This window comes from Microchirus variegatus (genome assembly GCF_963457635.1).
Source record: "Microchirus variegatus genome assembly, chromosome: 12".
NCBI classification, from domain to species: Eukaryota; Metazoa; Chordata; class Actinopteri; order Pleuronectiformes; family Soleidae; genus Microchirus; species Microchirus variegatus.
The window spans coordinates 17,875,265-17,882,764 of record NC_139813.1 but is presented as its reverse complement, the minus strand read 5'-3'; the positions used below and the strand labels follow the sequence as shown (position 1 = coordinate 17,882,764).

The 7,500-nt window shown below is 40.0% G+C and overlaps 1 protein-coding gene across 1 annotated transcript in view; it reads left to right on the top strand.

Moving 5' to 3' along the window:
• The window catches only part of usta (uronyl 2-sulfotransferase a), an 82,345-nt gene that overhangs the window by 1,022 nt on the left and 73,823 nt on the right, over positions 1 to 7,500 (top strand). The window lies entirely within an intron of this gene.

Below are 7,500 nucleotides of genomic sequence, written 5' to 3'. Positions count from 1 at the left end.
AAAAATAAAAAAAAGTTTTCCATTTTTAAAAAATAATACTTAAAATGTGTTTTCATTTAAATATCATATGACACGAATTAAGGTGGTGTTTTATTTGAATCTTGAGGAAAAAGAAGAGTCAGAGGAGGAAGTGTGTGTTTATGTGCTCAGCTGACACTCTGATGACTATAGAGCTGTCTCTCAGTCTGTGTGTGTGTGTGTGTGTGTGCAGAAGCTTGTGTTTTTTCTTCAGTTCCCACCTACTTTCTACACAAGAGTTTTTTTTGACATGTGATAAACATCTGGAACAGAATTGAGAGTCAGCCACTAAACATCCTGGGTCACACTGCACCGACACACACACACACACACACACACACACACACACACACACACACACACACACACACACACACACACACACACACACACACACACACACACACACGCCACAGATAGTGTCAAGATATGTTGGGTTTCTGCAGAATTCACAGAATGTTTTCCTTGATTTTTTTATTTTTTTTTTTCCTGTTTTGGTCACTTATTTTTTTTGCTCTGAAATGTAATTCCATTGCCCCCGAAACAGACTCGATATTCACTGCACACACATGCGATCCACAAATTGTTCCAGTCCAGACTTGTTCATTTGGTAATTTCACAAACCCTAACGCACACACACACACACACACACACACAGAGCCTGTGAAGTTAAGCCTTTGTAGTTTCCACACACACACACACACCTAAGATTTCAGCTGATTTTCAATAACACACACACACACACAGACAGACAAAATCAAAGTGTTCACTTGCAGTTGGTCCTCCACCACGTGAGAACCACGAGGTTTGTCCCTCGGTGAGAAGATGAATGAGCGTCTGCTGCTCCCACCTGTGTGACGTGATCCTCACTGAGGCTCTGCTCGCTGACCCCCGGGGGTTTGAACCCTGTCAAACACTGACTCCTCTATACTCTGCAGACTGTGGAGGTGTGTGTGTGTGTGTGTGTGTGTGTGTGTGTGTGTCCTTATGTAACTACAGTGTATAGCACCTCCTCTGGGACCTGCATGAGTAATCCTCTCCTCTTCTTGAGGAGAAAAGCTTTTGTCTCTGACACCGTCGAGGTGATACTACAGGAGTTCACAGCAGCAGGTTTTTCTTATGAGAGCACAAGCTGCAGTCGGCAGGAACGCGACTAACGTTTATGTTTCATCGTAAATTAATCTGATTAGACTGAAATGTCTTATTTAAGTCCCCCCCAAAACCAAAATGAATCAATCAGTTTTAATGATTTGTTTAGCAGAGCAAAGGAAAACCAGAAATGACTCGTGTTTAAGAAGAAGCTAGATCTCAGAGAGCTGGATTTAATTATTAAAATAATTGAGGGTTATTTTATTAGTTGAATAATCAACTAAACGTCGCGGCTCTATTTCATACACCTGCGTTTCCCAAATATTTCACGCAGGGATCCACATTTTAAAGATGATAAGCCACAACTATTTGACTGCCGTTTGTGTAACACCTCTTACACCAGCCGTTTCCTATGAATCACAACTTCCTGCAACCTAAAAGGCCTCGACCTTGTTTCTAAGAGTGATACTCATACTTATCACATGACTCTAGAGATGACTCTTTAGAGCACGTGTCAAACTCAAGGCCCCCGGGGCCCAGATGTGGCCCTCCATGTCATTTTTGGTTTTAAAAATCTGTGTTAAAATAGGTCTATGCTGCTTTAAGGCGTGCGTTGACCATAAACTACATTTCCCACAATGCACGGCGAAACACCATCGCGGACCGGGTTACTATCTATAATGCATAATATTTGTAAACTTGAATAAGTAATAAATACAGGAAGTTATTTAGCAATATGTTACGGAGTAGTTACCTTACTTTTATTCTGTATGACAGTTACATCTGGTCCTTTGAGGGTAACCATTATACTGATGTGACCTTCAGTGAAAATGAGTTTGACACCCCTGCTTTAGACTCTAGATGGTGTCTTCTTGTCAGTGAGGGATGCTTTGTCAGTGCTGGGACCTGAATGCAGCGTATAGGTGCATAGGTTTTCTTCTCCTTCTCTGTAATCGGTCAAATTCTCCTTTAACATAGTGAGTTGTGTTGTTGTTGTCTGTCTCTCTGATGTTTTGATTGACATGATGGTGAATAATGACTGATTACTGTAACTTTTTAGGCAGCAACGTTGTGATTAAAAGGCTGGATGATGGTTGGGGACCAGTGTAAAAAAGAGCTAGATTTGGTGGCAAGATGATGGCCTGGTGCTGGTGCTAGGAAAGAAAGTTTGTGGAGATTCTTGTCTAGAGCTTAAGTCCCCTGGTTTGTCAGTGTCACCCCTCACACACACACACACACACATATATATACACCGTATACAGCTAGTCTCAGTTTCACCATCTCCGTGTCATAGTTGTTGCAAGACAGGAAATGGATTCAAACCGTCACTAACCCTGCAGTTTGCTTTCTGCAACAAACATGAAGAATGAATGAATGAAAGGAAATAAAGGAGGTGATTCACCATTAATAATCCTCCTCCTACATTTATACATAATGTATGTACGATAACGTGGACTCGCCGAGTCTCTCGTGCGCGAGAAAGTCAGTGATTGGTCTGTTTATTTACCTTAAGCCGACCTGTGTTACTTTTGGCTGCAACTGTGCCGAGATGAAGGTGAGGATTCCTGGTTTCTGAGGGGGAGTGAATGTGAGGAAGAGAATAGAGGGTCGATTTTGTGCAAGTGCGTCTTAAGTGGGTGTTTCTGTGGGTCACACACACACACACACACACACACTGCAGAGCAGAGGGAACAGAGCCTGTGTTGTTTGGCTCAGCAGTAGGGTTTGCTGGTGTTTGAGCGCGTCACTCAACGTATAGCTGCAGAGGCTAAAGCGGCGCGTGGACCTTTAGACCTGACTCTCTCTCTCTGGCTGCCACACACACACACACACACACATTCATACAGATATTCCTACACAGAATACTCTGTTTGAGCGACGCGACTCCGTACGACAGCGATTCTCGGCGACGTTGACTGAGGTCGAAGATGTCGCAGTGAAGCGTTGTTTAAATTCCTTCGAAAGGAAATGATGCATTTAGCAAATGGCAAACACTGCATTTTAATTATTGTTTTTTCTGCTGCACAAAATGCATTTCGGCTGCTTTTTTCCATCACTATGTTTGAACGTACATTATATACAGAGGCTATAAGAATGTGCAATAAAGAGTCTCTTATAGCTTTTTTTCCCCAGCACAATTTAGGCATTTTTTAAAGCCTGAATACGTGACCTATATACTCACACATACACACACAGGATGTCCATATAAGGGCTTTTACCATGGGTGCACCTGTGCCGGCTTAAAGAACATAACTAATACATGTTGTAAACAGGTCATATTTTTTATCTCTCATCCTTACAATAGAATATAGTGTTATTTAATGTTTTCCATCACATTTTAAATTATACTGTGAAATTTTGATTGTATAGCCGATCAAATTGCATGTCTTTCGGAAGAAATTATTACATTTTAGAAGCCGACTCTTTGTTGTTTGAATCTTCTTTATTTATTTTGTATTTTTTTGCTTTAAAAAAGATGAAATATTAGATTGTATGATAAAATAATAATAATAAAAAACAAAAAAGACTAGACCTCATCCTCTCACCATTCACATTCTCCCCCACACCACAGTCATACGTCACACTGACCCTCAGTGTCGTCCTGATCTCTGGGAGTTTGAGTGTCTCCATAGAAAAATGAGTGTTGCCTTTTTTCTCTTTTTGCTCCTGCACTTACTTCATCCTATATGGCGGCTCCCCCCGGAGTAAAGGCATGAGCAAAACAAAGAGATTAATCTGGATTTTTTTCCTCCTCCTTTGGTTCTCTCTCAGACCTCGGATCCTCTACGATTAGTTTGGCAAACACACAGGAAAACTGAACTCTTCGACATGTAAATGAGAGCCGTAGATTTTTATAGACACTTCCTGATATCATCATAAATCATGACGTCATTTGCGTCTTTTTCCGGCCAGTCGTCATGGAAACGTGTCGTGCGTTAACGCGCGTTGACCTTTTTTTGCGCAGCGCTAAGAAGTAACGCACGTGGTTTGACCGAGAGAAGGTTGTTGGTTCGCGTCCCGGTCCAAGGCCTTTCAATGTGGAGATTCAGTCTTTTATTGTCATTATGAGAACATAACGAGATTTTGCAGAAATTCTCGGCTTAAAGGCACACAAAAAAACACAAAAATTGTGTGTGTGTGTGCATGTGTGGGTTTTCTCTGGGTTCTCTAGTTTCCTCCCACATTCCCACATCAGTTGAACTCTCTAAATTACCCACAGGTGTGAGAGTGAATGATTGTTTGTCTCTATTATTATTATGTTTTCCCTGTGCCTTTTGCTTCTATGTCAGCTGGGATTGGCACCAGCAGCCCTACAACCCTCATGTGGAGAGTAAAAAGGTGAATGAATGAATGAACGTAGGATTTCTTGGCCAATCACAATAACTATTGTTCGCTGATAAAATGAAAAAAAAAACTATCTTTAAACTACTCGTAACAACAAACAAACGTGCACATGTGCAGGAGAATTTCCAGACATGTAAGTGTGATTTCTGGAGCAAACCAACCCACCTCCCCCCGCTCTGCTCACACCAGTGCACCTGCTTCCTGTGGAAGGATATTAAAAAACAAGGTCTTTATTTTATTTAGTTATTTTCTGTTCTTTAAGCCGACAGAATTATTGGCTCAGAGTATTCAGCCAAAGTGACACCTTCTTCTTTTTTTTCTTTTTAATGTCGATCCAAATGGTGCTGGTCAAGCTGCCAGAGACCAGGTGTGGACCAGTGAGGCGCTGTCCACTCATTCCATTGAGTCTTTACTCATTTTTTATTTAAAGTTTAAACAGATGTAATGAAAAGCACAGAAACACAAGGTCAATTAAAAGAAAAAAACTCTTCTCGTGTGTAAGGATCAGAGATAGAATAATATTTTTGTGCGCAGTCTTAACACCCTGAAGCTGACAAGTCTCATTAACGGGCTGAAAGAAATTAAGCCGACTTCCTCTTTTTACGCCCCTGCACCTGCGGCGTGTGAGTTCTCAGGGAAGTGTCAGGAAAAGCATTAGCGCTGACTAAACCCAAACAAACTCCCTAATACTGATGTCACGTCCAGACTGAAACGCCAAAAACAATCAGATGGGTTCTAAGTCCCGGTGTTTTGGACGAGCCGAGCCGCGCTCTGTTTGTTTACCTGCGTGTGTTTCGGGGTCAAAAGGTCAAAGTGCTTTTTTATCAAGTCATAATGATTAATGTCTGTATCTTTTAAATGAAAATGTAGCATTATGTTGTCGTTCCATACCATAACAAACACTTTTATTTTGAAATTCTTGCAATATGCCATCACATATATTGTTATACTGCAATATCATGAAGGAATATTGTATGTAAGAAATGAAAGAAAGCAAATTGGTTGATTAAATCAATATTGCATGAAGGGTAAAAAGCGCAGCCTCATTTGCATATGTTTCTTTTACATTCCCTTTCTTTCTTTTCTTTTTTTTTTGACGAATGACGATCGTTTTTGCATTTCCAGTTTCCTCTGGCTCGCCGCGATGTGAACTCATTTGCAAAAAGCCAAATCATCAGAATAGCGTCACGTAGCTGGATGATTACATAATGGATGCAATTAGCATTACCACTTAGCATCTCTGTGCCTGAGAGGCTGCCGTGCCCTCTCTGAAACAACACAGGCTAATTATCCTCCATTAGTGCATTTGTTTTTGCCACAGAAAAAGAGAGCAGATGTAAAAAAGAAAAAGACACACACACACACACATACACATACACACACACACACACACACACACACACACACACACACACACACACACACACAGAAAAATCCCAATTCACATGAGCTGCAAGTGCTGTTTAAGACTTTCTGAGCAACGTAGCTTTAGCCAAGCTAACAATTGTGGGCAGTGGTTTAAGTTGCTTTAAGTGCTTATGTTTCTGCTACTGTATATATATATATATATGTATGTATATACATTTACATAGATGTATAGAATGCCTGTGCTTTTAACAAATGGCTGCTAATGGCTTTTCAAATTAAGACGTTAGCAACTTGCGCTACGTAAGCTAATTTTATTTTAATTTAATTTCAAATAGTTTTTTATTGACTTTTAATAGTGAAAAAGTTAGTGTGGACAGACAGATAATGTATAGGTGACAATATATGACACAGAAAACCAACCAAGTCAAATTGCATGAATGTCACACATGGAAACTAGAGCTGCGACCAACGATTATTTTTAGAATCGTGTAATCTGTTGACTATTTCCTCGATTAATTGAGTGTTCTTTTGTCCGAAAAATGTTGAAAAATGCAGATTAGTGTTTACCAAATATGGTAATCATGATGTTCTCAAATTTAGTTTTAATGATTTTTTTTTTTTTGCTTGTATTAAAGGTGCATTATGTAATAAATCTAAAGCAACTGGCCATAAAATCCTCCTAATATGTCACAGAGACTCAGGAATAATGTTCATATAACAAACTGAACTCATCAACAACAACAGTACAGACAAAATATTTGCATTAAAAAAAAATATTTTGCAGACTGCAAATCATGTTTATGTTTTGAAATCATGTTTTGGCATGTGGCGCCACCTACCGCCGTCTACCAATCATTGCAGTCAGTAGAGTCTCAGCTGCTGAGCAACCATGGGTTGCCAGTTAGGTCAGAAAACTAAACCTAAATGACCTCAGTATATTTGAGTGTAGTAACTGTTTTTTGCCACATTCTTACATATGGCACCTTTAATTGTTAAAAACAACATAACATAGACATACATTTCTTGCCTTTTCAATACCCAACCCATGTACAGAGGAGGTCATTTATTTACATCTGAAAATCCACATTTTGTAAGTGTTTTATTCAAATTCAGCATCAGCTATGAAGCTTCTTCTTTTTAAATAATTAACTTTTTTAATAACTGACCCCAATTTGACCCACAAACTTTTCTTATGTGAGCTTTTTAATGTTCTGGTAGAAAGACTTTGTCACTGTTCGACTTCACCATCTGCCGCCTGTCGCCTTATGAATTGACCAGAAATGCACTTACTCAAAAGTGGCTCAAAGTTTATTTCCCATGACTAATTATTTCTTCACACTTTTATAACCAGTCTTTATGATGTAAAAGTGGGATAAATTCCTTAGAGTTTTGAGTCTATTTATTTTGTTCTGAAAAGCACAATGCACATTATACAGTACAACAGCTCTGGAGGGGGTTTGTTGTTGGTGGTGAGGGTTCTTTTTAGGAACTGTGCGCTGTTGCCAAGACGCTGATGACGGCTGCTTGTGGTGACTTTAATGTCAGCGCCTGTGGTGGTGCATGAATGGGTGGGTGGATCGTGGCCCTCGGCCACTGGGTGGTACCTTGGCTAATGCTTGTAAGACGGCAAATAAGTATATCCCATAATTTAGAAGATCGGTGCCAGGATAAAGACGCGTC